Source organism: Hemitrygon akajei, chromosome 31 (assembly GCF_048418815.1).
Source record: "Hemitrygon akajei chromosome 31, sHemAka1.3, whole genome shotgun sequence".
Classification (NCBI taxonomy): Eukaryota; Metazoa; Chordata; class Chondrichthyes; order Myliobatiformes; family Dasyatidae; genus Hemitrygon; species Hemitrygon akajei.
In genome coordinates, this window is record NC_133154.1 from 32,733,341 (window position 1) to 32,754,454 (window position 21,114).

General features: G+C 44.3%; 1 protein-coding gene across 2 annotated transcripts in view; it reads left to right on the forward strand.

Annotated features, from left to right (window-relative positions):
- The window catches only part of LOC140719130 (protein phosphatase 1 regulatory subunit 29-like), a 509,863-nt gene that overhangs the window by 396,814 nt on the left and 91,935 nt on the right, over positions 1 to 21,114 (forward strand). The window lies entirely within an intron of this gene.

Consider the following 21,114-nt stretch of genomic DNA (forward strand, 5'->3'; position numbering starts at 1 on the left):
GGGGGAGGAAATCAGCAGAACTGGAGGAAACTCACGAGGGCACAGGGAGAACATTCAAACTCCACATAGACAGTGCTGGAAGTCAGAACTGAACCTGCGTCACTGGAGTTGTGAGAGACAACAGGTCTGCTAGCTGCATCACTGCCCCCAAGACTAAACAGGCCTGAAGTCAAATAAGTCCAACTTTGTGGCAAAGTTCTCAGTAATTTTCATAATTTAACAAGGACCAATTAGACAATTAGCTCCATAAGAACTCTTTCAATGTGGCCCTCAGCATACTGTCCAGATTTTAAATGAGATTCAAGGACAAATGTTGGGCCCATCTATTGCAATGCCTGGGTTCGAACCAAGTATTGATATAATGGGTCCAGCCATCAACCAGGTCCTCAGATAGAGGAAAGAAATGAGAAGAGAGAGAGAGAGAGGGATTGGAGTTACATAGAATATAGAACATTAAAGCACAGAACAGGCACTCTGGCCCACGATGTTGTGCTGACCTTTTAACCTACTCTAAGGTCAACCTAACCCTTCCATGTTAGAAGTAGCCTTCCATTTTTTCTATCACTCATGTTCCTATCTAAGAATTTCTTTAAAGTCCCTAATGTATCTGTGTCTATCACCACCTCTGGCAATGCATTCCACACACCCACCACTCTCGGTGTAAAAGTTCCCATCCCTGCTTTACATCCCTCCAATCACCTTAACATTATACCCCCTCGTATAAGCCATTTCAACCCTCAATCTGTGTCTCTTTTTGTTTTGTACACCTGTCGGTCACCTCCTTAGCTCCATTCATAAGTGTTCAGGACAAAGCCACGAGGAATCAATTGGAATTGAGAGGAAAATGAGGGAAAAACAGTCAACTGAGTGGAGAATGATCTTGTCAGGAGAGTCCTTGGGTGGAGTTGAACAAGGGAGGACAATCCGAGTGGGAGGATGGTAGGAACGAGGCTTGTTTTGCTCAGTGTTGTCCTGCCGAGCACTGTTGATGCCAGAATGTGTGGTGACACTTGCAGTCTGCCCCCAGCACAGCTACAGATGTGCTGGTTGCTAACACAGATGACGTGTTTCACTGCATGTTTCCACGTGCAGGTGGCGAACAACTTGGAATGTGACTGTGTTCCCTGAACCCAGTCAGCTAAATAGTCCAAATTCAGCCACAGCCTCAGTATAATATCAAGCTCGAAGCACAGTCATCTCTCTCGTCCTTAATACATTGCAAAGTGCTTTGGGTACAATGGCTTTGAGCTTCAAGATTGACTTGCTATAACTCATTTCCAATCCTATTAAAAATGAATTCTCCATCACCACAGTCTTTACTCCTTGCCTTTCCTGCTCTGTAATGCCATCTATTATTCATGTTTATTGAAAATGCAAAGAAAGTCTTGCAACATCAAAAATAACCTTTCTCAATTCGTGTTTGCCTTGGTGACAATCAGCTGGGAGAGACACGAGACAGTGAGCTACCATTAGCTTGAAGACATTGACCTCGTCACCCCTGAATTATTTAGTTTGATTCAATGTAATTAGGTTTGAAGGCAGAGTAAGTAAGGCAAGCCGTGTATTTTCTAGTCAAATGAGGCGAGTTTGACCGAGGCATGCAAAATTGTGAAGGGTAAATTTTGTAAATGCAAGCAGGCTTTTTCCACTGAGGTTGGGTGAAATGAGAACTCGAGGTCACGGGTTAAAGGTGAAAGGTAAAATGTTTAAGGGGGACCTGAGGGGCAACCTCTTCACTCTGAGGGTGGTGAGAGTGCGGAATAAGTTGCCAGAGGACGTGGTGGATGTGGGTTCGGTTTCAACATATCTGATCAGGTACATGGATGGGAGGGTTATTGAGGGCTATGGTCCAAGTGCAAGCCGACTGGACTTCACAGGTTAATGGTTTGCCATGGACTTGATGGGCCGAAGAGCCTGTTTCTGTGCTGTAGTGTTCTATGACTCTGTGGCTCTAAAACCAACCATTTGGACCAGATTGAATGAGCAAGTTTCAATCTGGTGACCACCCATTACAGTTTGACTTCCCATTCACCTAACCTTCCCATCATCTCCCTCTAGTTCTACTCCTCCTTCCCTTTCTTCAACAAGCTACTGTCCTCTCCTATCGGATTCCTTCTTCTTCAATGTTTCACCTTTCCACCTATCATTTCTCAGCTTCTTACTTCCTCCCCACCCACTCACCTTCCCCCTCATCTGGCTTCACCAATCACCTGTCAGCTTGTACTCTTTCCTTTGTCTCCAGTCCTGATGAAGGTCAACTGTTTATTCCCCTCCGGAGATGCTGCCTGACTTGCTGACTTCATTCAGCATGTTCTGTGGATGTGCGTGTTGTTCATGATTTCCAGCATCTGCACAATCTCTCGTGTTAGCCGGAGAAACTGGATGCACTTATTGCAGGTGTAGTCATCAGGAACACCGGCGGTCTCCCTACCTTCCCACATCCTACAAGAGGAACATTCCACTATCCTGTCTCTCTGATAGAGAACCAAAGAAGGGTCTTGGCCTGAAACATCAACAGTTTGCTCTTTTCATAGATGCTGCCTGACATGCTGAGTTCCTCCAACATTTTGTGTGAGTTGCTTTAGATTTCCAGATTTTCTCGTGTTACTGATTCCACTATCTTGCCTGGCACCTCTACTTTTCCTAACTGATGACTATAAAGAAGGAAAAAACAATAAACTGTTGGGGAAAACAATCTCTACTTACAGCTTTTTATTGCCTTCTCAGACTGAAGCCTCTCCTTGCTAAAACCTCAAAGAGTTGAAGTATCTAAAACTCCACTCTAACTCTGACAGCTCTAATGATGGCTGCTCCACTTGCCCCGCCTTACTTTAATTTGTTCTTGCCAATCAATCCCAAATGCCGATTGGGCTCTACTCAAGGCTCCAAAGTGCCGTGATTCACTGCCTTTTCTACTCAATTGGCAAACCTGAGTGAACCATGTCTTCTCAGGCTTCTGATCTCTCACTGGGCGCTGCTCAAATCTCCAAACTCCACTCCCTTTACTGCTCAATCGCCATTTCTTTTGCATGTTAGTTGTTTGTCAGTCTGTGCAGTTTTTCACTGATTCTATTGTATTTCTTTGTTCTGCTGTGAATGCCCACAAGAAAATGAATCTCAGGGTTATATTTGGTGACTTGTATGTACTTTGGTAATAAACTTGCTTTGAAATTTGAACTTTATAATCAGTGGCTGGAGGGAAGCTGGGTGCCTATAGCATGATTGAGTCTAATGGTACAGAAGAAGGTCACTCAATACACCATCTCCAAGCCAGATGAAAGGGCCTCATCCCACCGTCCAGTAGCAGCTCCATAATTCTCCAGGTGGTAGCTCTTACAGATCATGTTCAGAGCACTACTCTCTCTATGAGTCAGGGACTCAAGAGACTGCAGATGTAAATAAAATTACTTTGAACTTTGAAGATTAGAGCTGTAGCGGTTACGTTACTGGTAGTTCTAATTTTCAATGTTCAAAGTTCAAAGTAAATTGGTGGCTGGATTACTCTGTGAGTGACGTAATTTCAAATTACAGTAACTTATAGAAAATAAATAGAGGGAGGTGGGGAGGATGTCTTTCCCTGAGCCCTGACTTGTCCTAGAGACTTCACAGTGTGAAATACTGGAAAACAAGTGAGCTGGAGCACCTTTCATTAATCAGAGTTAGGATACCAGTTTGCATGAGTGTAGGCTGAGTTTGCAGCACCACAGTCTCTTTTCATGGATGACCCACACACTCCACTCATACTAGCATGGGAGAGGAGGCAGAGATTTGAGGATGATTGGGTTAGCGTAGAACAGTGATACTGGGGAAAGAATTGTGTCTTCACCAAGGGGAAATGGCTACTCCAATATCAATTCTTTATGTTGGTACAGCTCCGCTACCGAGATGTTCTGAAAGCACTTGAACAGTGCAGTGTAATTACAAAAATTGCCAGATTCCGGCATCTGATGTCTGTTAGGACTTCTAGTCTTTATTCTTCATCTTAAGCCCATCACCCCTTCAAAGGGCATGGGCTGTCAACAGCAGCTCACCAGAGTCCTTTGTCCTGGGCCAGTCTTTCAAGTTGTGGCCCATCTTCCATAATTCTTCCTCTCCCAGGGGTTTCCTGTAGCTCTGGGATTTTAGCTCTGTGGTTGCTAGCCCCATACTCATTCCACCTCCCTTCACAGCCGGGCTTGGAGCTGTCTGGTGTTTGCCCTCCTTTATTGCAGGACAGGGGGTTTCTAGGTTGGTAAATGCACCAAAGCCCAGGGGTTCAAATCCCTGCAGTTGTGCAGCACAGTCTCCCGATGCAATAACCAGTCTGTGCAGAGCTTTCTGTTCCCAGGCAGTGCAATGGTCAGAATACATGTGTGCTGGGTGGTGGGTGGGGATCGGGGTGCTCCTCAGTTACCAAGCTTCACAACAGCCGGGTTGCCCTCTGTTCACTTACCTCTGTCCATTTCTGATTCAGATTTCAGATTTATTTATCACGTGAAATGCAGCGTTTGTGTTAACAAGCAGCACAGCCTACGGAGGTAGCCTGAAAGTTTTGCCACACAATCCAGCGCCAACACAGCTTGCTGACAATATCAGAATCAGAATCAGACTTTAATCGCCAAGTACCTATGCACATACAAGGAATTTACTTCCGGCAGATGTTGTCTCTCTGCTCATAACAATAATAATGATAAATATAAATGAAAATATAGATTATACATACAGGTAGTGCAATCCAAGTAATAGTTAGCCGACAGTTAACCGGCAGTTAACTGTTCAGCAAAGTGACCACAGTAGGGAAAAAACTTCTTCAGTGCCTATTAGTCTTAGTCTGGAGGGGTCTGAAGCGCCTACCAGACGGAAGCAGATCAAACAGTCCGTGCGCAGGATGGGAGGAGTCCTGCAATATCGACAAAGTGAAGCAACTGCAGCAAAAGTTCCTGACCCTACACACACACACACACACACACACACACACACACACACACACACACACACACACACACACACACACACACACACACACACACACACACACACACACACACACACACACACACACACACCTACCTCTAATCCTGGGAGAGGGTTTTCAGTGCCTCTGACCTCCAGACTCTCAGATTCAAAACCTGGTCTATGTGTGCATCACTTCTTCTGACTTCACTCAATCTGCCATCGAGGAAATCTTCAAAAAGGCAGTATCCATCATTAAGGACCCTCACCCTGTGGGACATGTTCCCTTCTCAATGTGTGTAGTGTGTAGGCCTCTGTTAGTCTCGATAGACCATGGGTTTGTGGCTTGGAAAGTTTTTCCTGGGCAGGGTTTTTTTTTAATGGAAGACCGGCAGTTGCCCAAGCTGCAAGTCTCCCCTCTCCACACCACCAATGTTGTCCAAGGGAAGGGCATTAGAACCCATACAGCTTGGCACCGGTGTCATCCCAGAGCAATGTGTGGTTAAGTGCCTTGCTCAAGGACACACACACACAGCCTCAGCCAAGGCTCGAACTAGCAACCTTCAGTTCACTAGACGAATGCCTTAACCACTTAGCCACATGCCAACACAATACTACCATCATGGAGGAGGATCCATACTTGATGATTCAGGAAGAGCTTTTCCCCCTCAGCCATCAGCTGGAAAGGTCCATGAACAATACATCGGTATTCTTTTCTCTTTGCACTTTTTTTTTGTAATTTGTAGTAATTTCATGTCTTTACGTGGTACTGCTGCCACAAAATAACAAATTTCACTTCATAATATGAATTTGATTCTGATTCTGATGGAAACTGGCTGCAGTGAGCAGGCTGGCCAGATGCTGTAAATCTGACAAAGCAGAAAAGGGACTGGAGGAACTCGGCAGGACAGGCAGCATCCGTGGAGGGAGATGGACTGTCCATGTTGGGCTGAGGACTTTAATCAGGACTGGTGAAGGGGTGGACAGCCAGAGTAAAAAGGTAGAGGGAAGCAGTGCGGTCAAAACCAGCAGGTGAAAGGGTGATACGTCGACGCAGGTGAGAGGGGTGATGGGGTGCAGAGGAACAGGGGAGTGATGGGGTGCAGAGGGGTGACAGAGTGCAGAGGAATAGGGTGGTAGGGTCCAGAGGAATGGGGGGTGATGTGCAGAAGAAGGGAGGGGTGATAAGGTGCAGATGGACAGGGGAGTGATAGGGTGCAGAGGAATAGAGGGGTGATGGGGTGTAGAAGAAAGGAGGGGTGTTAGGGTGCAGAGGAATAGAGGGGTAATGGGATCAGAGGAATGGGGTGATAGGGTGTAGAGAAATAGAGGGGTGAAAGGGTGCAGAGGAGCAGGGGTTGATAGGATGCAGAGGAAGGGGGGTGATAGAGTGCAGAGGAATAGGGGTTGATAGGGTTCAGAGGAAGGGAGGAACAGGGGGTGATAGGATGCAGAGGAAGGGAGGGGTGATAGGGTGCAGAGGAATAGAGGGGTGATGGGGTTCAGAGGACCAGGGAGGGTGTTAGGATGCAGAGGAACAGGGGGTGATAGGGATATAGAGAAAGGGAGCAGTGATAGGGTGCAGAGGAACAAAGGGGTGATGGGGATGGAGTGGAAGGGAGGGTGATAGGATGCAGAGGAACAGAGGGGTGATGGGGATCAAAGGAAAGGAGGGTGACAGGTTTCAGAGGAACAGGAGTGATAGAGTGCAGAAGAATAGGGTCTGATAGGGTGCAGAGGAAAGGAGGGTAATAGAGTGCAGAGAAAGAGAGGGGCAATAGGGTGCAGAGGAAGAAAGGGGTGATAAGGTTCAGAGGAACAGGAAGTGATAGGTTGTAGAAGAACAGGGTGATAGGGTGCAGAGGTACAGTGGGGTGAATGGGTGTAGATGCCTCCTATCTTATTTCCATCCAGTTGAAGGTTCTCAATGTGAAACATTCACTATCCATTTCCTGACAAATTTCTTGGCCCAGAAAGTCAACTGGTTATTCTTTTCCATAGATGCTACCTGACCTATTGAGTTTCTCCAGCATTTTGTGTGTGCTGCTGTAGATTTCTAGCATCTGCAGGATCTATTGTGTCCATTTCCCTCCACCGGGGTGGGCAGCCTGACCCATTGAGGGCCCCAGTGTCTCTTGCGAGGCAACGAATTGGCACCGTCTTTACCAAGCAGGGATAGTGGGACCAGGGTGGGAAGATGCTGTCACTGTATGAATGCTTGCACTTGTATGAAAATGCATTTGTTGATTTGCAGCAAAGAAAATTTGAGAATGGCTTCAGGGAGCTTTGATTTGACGTTGAAGGTAGGCAGTATATAGTGTCTGGTGAATAATGAAAAGCTAATCTGACCTTTACAGCAGAATAGTTAACATATTAACATTTGCAAAGGTGAGAAATATGTAGCAATGGCCTTTCTAAGTGTGGATTGCCTCAATGGACTTAAAGCTCTGCATTTCAATTAGCCAGACTCTTAAATGTCTTAAAAGGCTATTGAGGATTGAGTGCAGGGTCAGAGTTCAACTTTGGGAAGGAACATCAAATTCAATTCAGCTTAGAGTGCAAGTTATATTCTGTATATTCAGCAATGAAAGAGAGTTAAGGGTGAAAGTGTTTTGACCATTGCTTAATGAAGTGTTTAATTGCTGTAGTAATAAGGACTTCGTCACCTTCAATATCTTTTATTATTTTTCCAATCATTGCCTCTCCTATTCACAGTTACCAGTAAACCTTATCACAAGCTCAGGTGGGATATTCCAGCACTCAGAAGCTTACGGCCGGATCTGGACCAGCTGGAAAAGAAATGGGCTGAAAAGTATCAGATGCAATTTAATGTAGACAAGTATGAGGTGCTGGAATTCGGGAGGAGACACTGGGATAGGGCTTACACTGTGAACAGCAGGGCACTGTGGAGTGCGGTAGAATAGGGGGATCTTGGAATACAGATCCATTGTTCATTGAAAGTGGCATCACAGATAGACAGGGTTGTAAAGAGTGTTTTTGGCGCATCGGCCTTAAATCAAAGCACTGAGTACAGGAGAAGGGATGTTACATTGGAATTGTATAAGGCAATGGCAAGGCCTAATTTGGAGGCCAAGGCTGGCCACCTACCTACAGGAGAGATGTAAATAAGGCTGAAAGGGTACAGAGAAAATTTACAAGTTGCTGGGACTTGGGGGCCTAAATTATAGGGAAGGGTTGAATAGGCTAAGATTTTATTCCCTGGAATTGCGAGGAGATTGAGAAGAAATTTTATAGAGGTATATAGAATTATGAAGGGTATAGATAGGGTAAATGCAAGCAGACTTTTTCCACCGAGGTTGTGTGTGCTTGGAACTAGAAGTCATGAGTTAAGGGTAACAGGTGAACTGTTTAAGGCGAACTTGAGGGAGAATCTTCTTCATTCAGGGGTGGTGCAAGTGTGGAAAGAGCTGCCAGCTGAAGAGGTGGATTGGGGTGCGATTTCAACGTTTAAGAGGTTTGGATAAGTACGTGGGTGGGAGGGGTATGGAGGGCTATGGTTCAATGGGAGTAGGCAGATTAATAGTCTGACACTAGATGGGCTGAAGGGCCAGTTTCTGTGCTGTAGTGTTCAATGACTCGCTAAAACTTCCTCCACCAGTGCAAAAGTAGAAGGGCTCAGTAATAAATCGAGTGGTCAGTCATCAGCTGTGGAATGAGATACAACTTATTTCAGGCCAATGGATAGAGAAGGAGGGTCAGGCAGCATCTCCAGAGGGGAATATCTGGTTCATGTTTTAATAAAAGCCCCTTTCATTTCGACTTTTTCCTTTGCTGCTGGATGAAAATCTGGGAACGTCCCAAAAGTACTGAGGAAGACTCTTCACCACACAGACAGCTGCGGTTATCGAAGATTAAGAGGCCTAGATAGAGTTGATGTAGAGAGGCTGTTTCCTATAGTGGAAGAGTCTAGGGCCAGAGGGCACAGAGAGTGGTGAATCTGTGTAATTTGTTGCCATAGACAGCTGTGGAGGCCAAGTTATTGAGTATATGTAACACAGAGATTGATAGATTCTTGATCAGTCAGCGATTACGTAGCTTATGGGGAAAAGCTGGAAGAATGGGGTTGAGAGGGATAATAAATCAGCTATGATGGAATGGCAAAACAGATTTCATGGAATGAATGGCCTAATTCTGCCTCTATGTCTTATGTTTTTAACTCCATAAGACATAAAGATAAAAAAATTAGCTTTATTTATCACATATAATGCATATCAAAATATTAAAACATTTGCCTCTTAGAGAAGACATAACTTTTACATAATTCTTTTCTCAATTTCTCCTTCCTGTACAATCCTAATGTCCCTTGATACTCTATACACATAAACATACTATACTCTGTGTACAGTACATACAATCATGGCCACTTTATTAGGTACACCTTACACCTGCTTGTTAATGCTAATATCTAATCAACCAATCATGTGGCAGCAACTCAATGCATAAGAGGATGCAGACATGGTCAAGAGGTTCAGACCAAACATCAGAAGGGGGAAGAAATGTGATCAACGTGATTTCGACCATGGAATTATGTTTGGCACCAGACAGGGTGGTTTGAGTATCTCAGAAACTGCTGATCTCCTGGAATTTTTTGCACAACAGTCCCTAGAGATTGCAGAGAATGGTGTGTAATACAAAAAAAAATCCAGTGTGCAGCAGTTCTGTGGATGAAAACGCCTTGTGAACGAGAGAGGTCAGAGGAGAATGGCCAGACTGGTTTAAGCTGACAGGGAGGTGACAGTAACTCAAATAACCACATGTTACAACAGTGGCGTGAAAATGAGCATCTCTGAATGCACAGCAGCAGAAGACCATGAACATATTGTACACTTGGTGGTTACTTTATTAGGAGGTACCCAAAAATGTGGTCAATGGGTGTATTAATGCAGTGGTGAGGATATCACCATCTCGAAGTATCTTACTGAAAATGAAGTACCTTAGCGTCTAGTCCCTGTTATAATGTAGATAGCAGGAAGATTTGAGATCTTTTCTATTTGTAGCCACTTTTCCAATGAAGAAGGACCTGTGTTTTAGTGTGTGCTCCCTCTACAAATTCTACTTGACCTACAGAGCATTTAGAACTACAGAACCATAGAACATTACAGCACAGAAACAGGCCTTTTGGCCCTTCTTGGCTGTGCCGAACCATTTTTGTACCTGTCCAAGTTTTTCTTAAATATTAAAAGTGCGCTTGCTTTTACCACTTCATCTGGCAGCTCATTCCACACTCCCACCACTCTCTGTGTGAAGAAGCCCCTCCCCCAATGTTCCCTTTAAACTTCTCCCCTTTCACCCTTAACTCATGACCTCTGGTTTTTTTCTTCCCTACCCTCAGTGGAAAATGCTTGCTTGCATTCACTCTTTCTATATCATCATAATTTTATATACCTCTATCAAATTTCCCCTCGTTCTTCTACGCTCCAGGGAATAAAGTCCTAACCTATTCAACTTTTCTCTGTAACTCAGTTTCTCAAGTCCCGGCAACATTCCCTTTCTATTTTTATTTCAGATTTCTAGCATCTTGAGTTGATCTACTTTCATTTTATTTCTCTATCTATTTATATATTTATTAATTAATTTATTTGTTATTTATATATTTATTGAGACACAGAGTGATTAAGCCCTTCTGGCCCTTTTACCCCAAATTTAAATTACTCGGCCTTTCTGGTCCAACAACACTCAATTTAACCCCAGCCTGATCATGCCCACTCCATGGAGGTTCTCAATGGGGCAAAGGGCAGTACTGGGGAAGAAAGAGGTAGATTACTCATGGACAATAATATCTATGGGCATCCTGGAGAATAATGGAACCATTGACTCATGCAAAAGTGAACAGAGACGTACTGTATACCTCTTATGATGCCCATTCACTCAATGGTTAAAACCAAAGTGAGCACCATGTGAATTTCTTTCTGTATTATGTGAAAATTATACATAGCCCGTCACACTTCATCCAAATAAATAGCTGCCTTCATTAAAAATTTAGCATTCGCCATAACCTTTCAGGGCTACTTGCAGAAAGACTGAACTACCTGAGATGTGTGTAAAGGCAGAAGCTGGTGGGAAATGCAGCCTGTTTCCTGATATAGGTGCAGCACTCGTGTGGCTAATAGAGTCACCCCCTCACAGTTCCAGAGAGCCTGGATCGAGAACTTGATGCTTGTAGGAAGTGGCTGTTCCTGAACTTGGTAGTGTGGGACTTCAAGATTCTGTACTTCCTGCCTGATGATAGCAGTGAGAATGCACGACGGGGATAGTGGGAATCATTGATGATAACAATCATCAATCATCATTGATTAGAAGCTTGATGATACTCTGGATATCTGAGCATTTTTATTGACCAAGACGGGCAGGGCTGTGTCCACCATCCTCTCCAACCTCTTGTGTTCCCGTGCATTGGAATTACTGTACCAAGCTGTGAAGCAACCAGTCAGGATACTTTCATCAGCAAATCTGTTGAAGTTAGAGCATTTGGCGACATGCCAAATCTCTTTAAGCTTCTTAGAAAGTAAGAGGTGCTGACATGTATTCTTCATGAATTGCATCAGTGTGCTGGTCATAGGAATGTGAAGCTGCTGATTCTCTCCACTCTGACCCACTAATGAGAACTGGTTCATGGCTTCATCAGCTTTTTGGCTCAGGGATTCTCTTCGCATCGTCTGTCCTGCTGGACGTGTCCCACAGCCTCACTATTTGCAACATAAACACATACGAGAAAGCTAATGTATTTATAACTGGCTGAATATCCCACATAGACTAACTTTATCAGAGATACTCCTTCTGGTCTACCCATCCCCCAATGCCTCTCCTATTGAAAACAATATTTTTTTTCTCTCAGTTCCAGACATGAAATATTCACTGTTTCCATCTCTGCATTTGCTACCTGAACTATTGAGTGTTTCTAGACATTCCTGTCTTTAGCTCAAATTTCCCGTATCTGCAATACTTTTAATTTCCTTGTTCTGCTGATGGTCTACTCTACCATCATTTTCCCCATGCTTGTATGATGTCTGAAGCTATGGATACCCATTCATTGTTATTAGCCAATGATGTTGTAAAGCAGGGGTGAGCATTTTTCTCAATGAAGGCACGGACCTCAGTAAGAAGCATGTCAGTGTGTTTGGGCACAGCAGGGTGTCAAAAACAAGGTGTTAATGAATGGGTAACCCAGCTCAAGGTCCATCAGAGTGCCTGTGAGGGAACATTCATGAGTCTTTCTGCATGCATGAGCTGTTTCCCGCTGTCCATTAATAATTCACTCTTAGGTCATAGCATATTGTCCAGATGTGAACATATCCTGCTGCCAGAGTGAGACAGCACTGTACAAATCCAACAGCTTTCTCCTTTATTTGCTTGGCTTCCCTCTGATAACTGAGGAAAATTTGTTAAGGGAAAATAAGCCCATATTGATTACCACACACATGTGAGCTGAAATGTTCTTTCATTCAGGCATCAATTACCTAATGCGTTGTGGGGCTGTGGGTAGGGGATTTTGTTGTGATTACTGCCGTGGTTTTATTGGACGTAGGGAACTTAGGTTGAGTCTACATACACAAGGAGCTGCAGCAAGAAAGCAGCATCTGTCCAGAGCCCACAATACCCAGGTCACGCTCTCTTCTCACTGCTGCCACTGAGGTCCCACACCACCAGGTTCAGGAACAGTTATTACTCTGCAATCATCAGGCTTCAAAACCAGCATGGATAACTTCACTCACCACACCTCTGAACTTTAGGTCCCAGGCCACCAGGTTCAGGAACAGTTATTACTCTGCAATCATCAGGCTTCAAAACCAGCATGGATAACTTCATTCACCACAACTCTGAACTTTAGGTCCCACACCACCAGGTTCAGGAACAGTTATTACTCTTCAACCATCAGGCTCCTGAACCAGCGTGGATAGCTTCACTCACCCCAATACTGAACTGATTCCACAATGTAGAAACATAGAAAATAGGTGCAGGAGTAGGCCATTCGGCCCTTCGAGCCTGCACCGCCATTCAGTATGATCATGGTTGATCATCCAACTCAAAACCCTGTACCTGCTTTCTCTCCATACCCCCTGATCCCTTTTGCCACAAGGGCCATATCTAACTTCCTCTTAAATATAGCCAATGAACTGGCCTCAACTGTTTCCTGTGGCAGAGAATTCCACAGATTCACCACTCTCTGTGTGAAGAAGTTTTTCCTCATCTCGGTCCTAAAGGGCTTCCCCTTTATCCTTAAACTGTGACCCCTCATTCTGAACTTCCCCAACATCAGAAACAATCTTCCTGCATCTAGCCTGTCCAATCCCTTTAGAATTTTATACATTTCAATAAGATCCCCCCTCAATCTTCTAAATTCTAGTGACTATAAGCCTAGTCGATCCAGTCTTTCTTCATATGAAAGTCCTGCCATCCCAGGAATCAATCTGGTGAACCTTCTTTGTACTCCCTCTATGGCAAGAATGTCTTTCCTCAGATTAGGGGACCAAAACTGCACACAATACTCTAGATGCGGTCTCACCAAGGCCTTGTATAACTGCAGTAGAATCTCCCTGCTCCTGTACTCAAATCCTTTTGCTATGAATGCCAACATACCATTTGCCTTTTTCACCGCCTGCTGTACCTGCATGCCCACCTTCAATGACTGGTGTACAATGACACCCAGGTCTCGTTGTATCTCCCCTTTTCCTAATCGACCACCATTCAGATAATAATCTGTTTTCCTGTTCTTGCAACCAAAGTGGATAACCTCACATTTATCCACATTAAATTGCATCTGCCATGAATTTGCCCACTCACCTAACCTATCCAAGTCACCCTGCATCCTCTTAGCATCCTCCTCACAGCTAACACTGCCGCCCAGCTTCCTGTCATCCGCAAACTTGGAGATGCTGCATTTAATTCCCTCGTCTAAATCATTAATATATATTGTAAACAACTGGGGTCCCAGCACTGAGCCTTGCGGTACCCCACTAGTCACTGCCTGCCATTCTGAAAAGGTCCCATTTACTCCCACTCTTTGCTTCCTGTCTGCCGACCAATTCTCTATCTGCATCAATACCATACCCCCAATACCGTGTGCTTTAAGTTTGCACACTCATCTCCTGTGTGGGACCTTGTCAAAAGCCTTTTGAAAATCTAAATATACCACATCCACTGGCTCTCCCCTATCCACTCTACTAGTTACATCTTCAAAAAATTCTATAAGATTTGTCAGACATGATTTTCCTTTCACAAATCCATGCTGATTTTGTCTGATGATTTCACCTCTTTCCAAATATGCTGTTATCACATCTTTGATAACCAACTCTAGCATTTTCCCCACCACCGATGTCAGACTCACCGGTCTATAATTCCCCGGTTTTTCTCTCCCTCCTTTTTTAAAAAGTGGGGTTACATTAGCCACCTTCCAAACCTCAGGAACTAATCCAGAATCTAAGGAGTTTTGAAAGATTATCACTAATGCATCCATTATTTCTTGGGCTACTTCCTTAAGCACTCTGGGATGCAGACCATCTGGCCCTGGGGATTTATCTGCCTTTAATCCCTTCAATTTACCTAACACCACTTCCCTACTAACATGTATTTCCCTCAGTTCCTCTATCTCACTAGACCCTTGGTCCCTTACTATTTCTGGAAGATTATTTATGTCCTCCTTAGTGAAGACAGAACCAAAGTAGTTATTCAATTGGTCTGCAATGTCTTTGTTCCCTATGATCAATTCACCTGTTTCAGACTGTAAGGGACCTACATTTGTCTTGACCAATCTTTTTCTTTTCACATATCTATAAAAGCTTTTACAGTCAGTTTTTATGTTCCCTGCCAGCTTTCTCTCATAATCTTTTTTTCTTTTCCTAATTAAGCCCTCTGTCCTCCTCTGCTGGTCTCTGAATTTCTCCCAGTCCTCAGGTGTGCCACTTTTTTTTTGCTAATTTATATGTTTCTTCTTTGGACTTGATACTATCCCTAATTTCCCTTGTCAGCCATGGGTGCACTACCTTCCCTTGTTTATTCTTTTGCCAAACTGGGATGAACAATTGTTGTAGTTCATCCATGTGATCTTTAAATGCTTGCCATTGCATATCCACCGTCAACCTGTATCATTTGCCAGTCTAGCTTCGTCTCATACCTTCAAAGTTACCCTTCTTTAAGTTCAGAACCTTTGTTTCTGAATTAACTATGTCACTCTCCATCTTAATGAAGAATTCCACCATATTATGGTCACTCTTACCCAAGGGGCCTCGCACGACAAGATTGCTAACTAACCCTTCCTCATTGCTCAATACCCAATCTAGAATGGCCTGCTCTCTAGTTGGTTCCTCGACATGTTGGTTCAGAAAACCATCCCGCATACATTCCAAGAAATCCTCTTCCTCAGCACCCTTACCAATTTGGTTCACCCAATCTATATGTAGATTGAAGTCACCCATTATAACTACTGTTCCTTTATTGCACGCATTTCTAATTTCCTGTTTAATGCCATCCCCAACCTCACTATTACTGTTAGGTGGCCTGTACACAACTCCCACCAGTGTTTTCTGCCCCTTAGTGTTATGCAAATCTACCCATATCGATTCCGCATCCTCCAGTTTAATGTCCTTCCTTTCTATTGCGTTAATCTCCTCTCTAACCAACAATGCTACCCCACCTCCTTTTCTTTCCTGTCTATCCCTCCTGAATATTGAATATCCCTGAATGTTGAGCTCCCATCCTTGGTCACCCTGGAGCCACGTCTCTGTGATCCCAACTATATCATATTCATTAATAACTATATACACATTCAATTCATCCACCTTGTTACGAATGCTCCTCGCATTGACACACAAAGCCTTCAGGCTTGTTTTTACAACACTCTTAGCCCTTATACAATTATGTTGAAAAGTGGCGCTTTTTGCTTTTTGCCCTGGATTTGCCTGCCTGCCACTTTTACTTTTCACCTTACTACTTTTTGCTTCTACCCTCATTTTACACCCCTCTGTCTCTCTGCACTTGTTCCCATCCCCCTGCCCCATTAGTTTAAATCCTCATGAACAACAGTAGCAAATGCTCCTCCTGGGACATTGGTTCCAGTCCAGCCCAGGTGCAGACTGTCCTGTTTATACCTGTCCCACCTCCCCCAGAACTGGTTCCAATGCCCCAGAAATTTGAATTCCTCCCCCTTGCACCATTTTTCAAGCCATGTATTCAACTGAAATATCCTCCTATTTCTACTCTGACTAGCACATGGCACTGGTAGTAATCCAGAGATTATTACCTTTGTGGTCCTACTTTTTAGTTTATCTCCTACTCCCTAAATTCACCTTGTAGGACCTCATCCCATTTTTTACCTATATCGTTGGTAGCTATGTGCACCACGACCACTGGCTGTTCACCCTCCCATTCCAGAATGTCCTGCAGCCGCTCAGAGACATCCTTGACCCTTGCACCAGGGAGGCAACATACCATCGTGGAGTCTCGTTTGTGGCCGCAGAAACACGTATCTATTCCCCTTACAATTGTATCCCCTATCACTATAGCTCTCCCACTCCTTTTCCTTCCCTCCTGTGCCGCAGAGCCACCCATGGTGCACTGAACTCGGCTGCTGCTGTCTTCCCCTGATGAGACATCTCCCCCAACAGTATCCAAAACAGTATATCTGTTTAGAAGGGAGATGACCTCAGGGGACTCCTGCACTACCTGCCTACTGCAATGCTCTCTAGTGGCCATCCCTTCCCTTTCTGCCTGTGTAGCCTTTACCTGCAGTGTGGCCAACTCACTGAACGTGCTACTCACGACTTTCTCAGCATCACGGATGCTCCAGTATGAATCCAATCGCAGCTCCAGACGCTCAATGCGGTCTGCCAGAAGCTGCAGCTGGACACACTTCCTGCACACATAGTCGTCAGGGATGCTGGAAGTATCCCTGATTTCCTACATGCTGCAGGATGAACAAACCACAGGGCCGATCTCAGCTGCCATGACCTACCCAATACTTGCCTCAACTTTTGAAACTTTCTCCTTTGAAAGGAACTTACCTGGCCTTACCTCATTTGGAGTGAAGCTTGTCCTCAGCCTCTGCTCGCCGAAGCGTCTCAAGACAAAGCCTTTCTACTCTGTCTCCCTCTACTCTGTCGCCTTACAACTTACAGACTCAGTTTCAAGGGCTCTACAACTCATGTTCTCAGCATTATTTGTTTATTTATTCACTTATTTGTATTCGCACCATTTTTCTTCTTTGCAACACCAGTTGTTTGTCAGTCTGTTGTATTTCTCTATTCCGCTGTGAATGCCCACAAGAAGATGAATCTCAGGGTAGTTTCTGGTGACATATACTTTGTACATACTTCGATAATAAATTTACTTTGAACTTTGACCTTGATAAACAGCAGCCAGTGGAAAGCTCTGGTACCTGTAGCACAATTAAATCTCCCAGCACAGAAGGAGGTCACTTAGCACACCGTCTCTAGTCGGATGAAAGGGAGCTACAGTACTGTGCAAAATTCTTAGGTACCTATATATATAGCTAGGGTGCCTAAGACTTTTGCACAATACTGTATTTGTCAATGTGAAGTTTTTAAATCTGGTGGAGCAAAGGATGTTGGGAATGGCAACGGTGGATTGTCGCCGGAGGGGTGTGGGACAGGTGGCAAAGAAGGAGTGCCAGGGGCGGTGGGTGGTGTGGGTGCAGACATACCCAGCCCTGAGAAACCAGGCAAATTCATTTGATTCTGAATAATTGCTTTATTGATCAATACAGAATGTCTCTCTGGTGCTTCCTGCTCCCTCTCCTCTCCCTTTCCCTTCTCCCACCAGTGATTCCCCTCTCCCTGTGCTCTTTCCAATCTTAGTTCACAATAGATACCAATATCAGATGCAGGTTATAATCACGCACATATATCATGAAAGTTGTTTTCTTTTTGCGGCAGCATTACATTGCAATATATAAAATTACTATCGTACCATGCAAATTCTTAAGCACTCTCTCTCCTCCTCCCTTCCTCTCTCCCTCTCTGTCTCGCTCTCTCTCTCTCTCTCTGTCTCTCTCTTTCTCCCCTCTCTCTGTCTCTCTCTCTTTCTCCCCCCCCCTCTCTCTCTCTCTCTCTGTCTTCCTCTGTCTCTCTCTTTTTCTCTCTCTCGAGCAACACCTGTAGGTTGGAAAGAACTGTCAATGTTTCAATACTTTCCATTTCTTCCTGCAAATGCTGTACGGCCTGTTCAATTCTTCCAGCAGATTCTTTGTATCTCTGTTTGTGAACCGCTCTTTATCTGACCAAAGGGGGAGTGCAGACAGAGCTTCACTCTTTTCAACCTGTCTCCATTGTCTGATATACGGGGAGGTGTCCAAGGAGCTTCATGCAGATTGATCCCTTGTTGGGCAAAGTGGCAACGCGTTCATTTCTGAATCTCCCTTGATCCAATGAGCCCCTCAATGTCCCTGGAAGATATAACTTTTGCCTTCCTTGCTGAGTGATGATTTTAGATTTCAATGTAGAGAAATAGCATGGTTACAGGCTGTTCCGGCCTAGTGAGCCTGTGACGACCAGTTACACCCATGTGACCACTTAACCTATCAATCTGTACGTCTTTGGAACGTGGGTGGAAGAATTGAGCCCCACAGCAGCATAGTGGCTAGTGTGACGCTATCACAGCTCGGGGTGTTCTGGAGTTCGAAGTTCAATGCTGGCACCATCTGTGAGGAGTTTCTACGTTCTCCCCGCGAACCATGGGGTTTCCTCCGAGTGCTCTGGGTTTCCTCTCACAGTCCAAAGACTTACCGGTTAGTAGATCGTTGTAAATAGTCCTGTGAATAAGTAGATGTGTTGCTGGGTGGTGTGGCTTATTGGGCTGAAGGGCCTGTTCTACCCTTTTTAAAAAATAAAAATGTAGAAACTGGAGGACTAGGAGGAAACTCCCACGGTCATGGGGAGCACAAACCCCTTACAGAGAGTGGTGGGGATTGAATTTAGGTCACTAGCGCTGGATTATGCTCATGGCTACGATACCATTCCGTCATGCGCAGAGTTCATTCACTGAAACTCGGTTCTGTGATGGGAATGTTAACTCATGATCTTCATTAATGAGCAGGGTGATGTGAAAATTGCTGTTGTTTTACTCCACGAGTAATTCTCAACCACAACTGCTGGGTGTCAATGATACAAATTGAAATTGTCATAGCAACGTAAAACAGCTCAGAAAATAAATACAAGCTTCCTCCGTCTTAGCTTAGGGATCAGGGTGACCAAAGGTGGAAGGCATAGTGGTGGAAAGGAGAATATTCATTCAGTCAATAAAGTATTTTGTGTGCGTTGCCTCAATCATACCGCTGGCCCTGTAAAGGGTTGCACTAAATGGGTGCTACTGTGCTGTCCAAAGTATATCCAATAACCTGAGCAGTCACCCCAGGCCTTGTACACCTATACCTATACTCAAAACCACTTGCTCTGAAGGCCAACATACCATTTTTCTTACAGACGCAGAGTTACAATAGACAATAGGTGCAGAAGTAGACCATTCGGCCCTTCGAGCCTGCACAGCCATTTTGAGATCATGTCTGTTCAATTCCTATCAATACCCGGTTCCTGCCTTGTCCCGATATCCCTTGATTCCCCTATCCATAAGATACCTATCTAGCTCCTTCTTGAAAGCATCCAGAGAATTGGCCTCCACTACCTTCCGAGGCAGTGCATTCCAGACCCCCACAACTCTCTGGGAGAAGAAGTTTTTCCTTAACTCTGTCCTAAATGACCTACCCCTTATTCTCAAACCATGCCCTCTGGTACTAGACTCTCCCAGCATCTGGAACATATTTCCTGCCTCTATCTTGTCCAATCCCTTAATAATCTTATATGTTTCAATCTGGTCCCCTCTCAATCTCCTTAATTCCAGCGTGTACAAGCCCAGTCTCTCTAACCTCTCTGCGTAAGACAGTCCAGACATCCCAGGAATTAACCTCGTGAATCTACGCTGCACTTCCTCTACAGCCAGGATGTCCTTCCTTAACCCTGGAGACCAAAACTGTACACAATACTCCAGGTGTGGTCCCACCAAGGCTCTGTACAAATGCAAGAGGATTTCCTTGCTCTTGTACTCAATTCCCTTTGTAATAAAGGGCAACATTCCATTAGCCTTCTTCACTGCCTGCTGCACTTGCTCATTCACCCTCAGTGACTGATGAACAAGGACTCCAAGATCTCTTTGTATTTCTCCCTTACACCTTACTTCTCTACACCATTCAGATAATAATCTGCCTTCCTGTTCTTACTCCCAAAGTGGATAACCTCACACTTATTCACATTAAACGTCATCTGCCAGGTATCTGCCCACTCACCCAGCCTATCCAAGTCACCCTGAATTCTCCTAACATCCTCATCACATGTCACACTGCCACCCAGCTTAGTATCATCAGCAAATTTACAATCCACAGCAACACACAATGGAAGAACTCAACGGGTCAGGCAGCATCTGTGGAAGGAAATGGACAAGGAGTAGATTGGGACAACTTGTTTTATGGGAAGGATGTGTTAGAGAAATGGAGGTCATTTTAAGGTGAAACTTCGAGGGTCCAGAATCTTTATGTTCCTGTTAGGTTGAAAGGAAAGGTTAAAAGTTTGAGAAAGCCATGGTTTTCAAGGGATATTGGAAACTAGGTTCAGAAAAAGAGAGATATCTACAATAAATATAGGCAGCATGGAGTAAATGAGGTGCTTGAGGAATATAAAGAATGTAAGAAGAATCTTAAGAAAGAAATTAGAAAAGCTAAAAGAAGATATGAGGTTGCTTTGGCAAGTAAGGTGAAAATAAATCCAAAGGGTTCCTACAATTATATTAATAGCAAAAGGATAGTGAGGGATAAAATTGGTCCCTTAGAGAATCAGAGTGGACAGCTATGTGTGGAGCCAAAAGAGATGGGGGAGATTTTGAACAATTTCTTTTCTTCAGTATTCACTAAGGAGAAGGATATTGAATTGTGTAAGGTAAGGGAAACAAGTAGGGAAGTTATGGAAACTATGACGATTAAAGAGGAGGAAGTACTGGAGCTTTTAAGGAATATAAAAGTGGATAAATCTCCAGGTCCTGACAGGATATTCCCTCGAACCTTGAGGGAAGTTAGTTTAGAAATAGTAGGGCTCTGACAGAAATATTTCAAATGCCGTTAGAAACGGGGATGGTGCCGGAGGATTGGCATGTTGTTCCATTGTT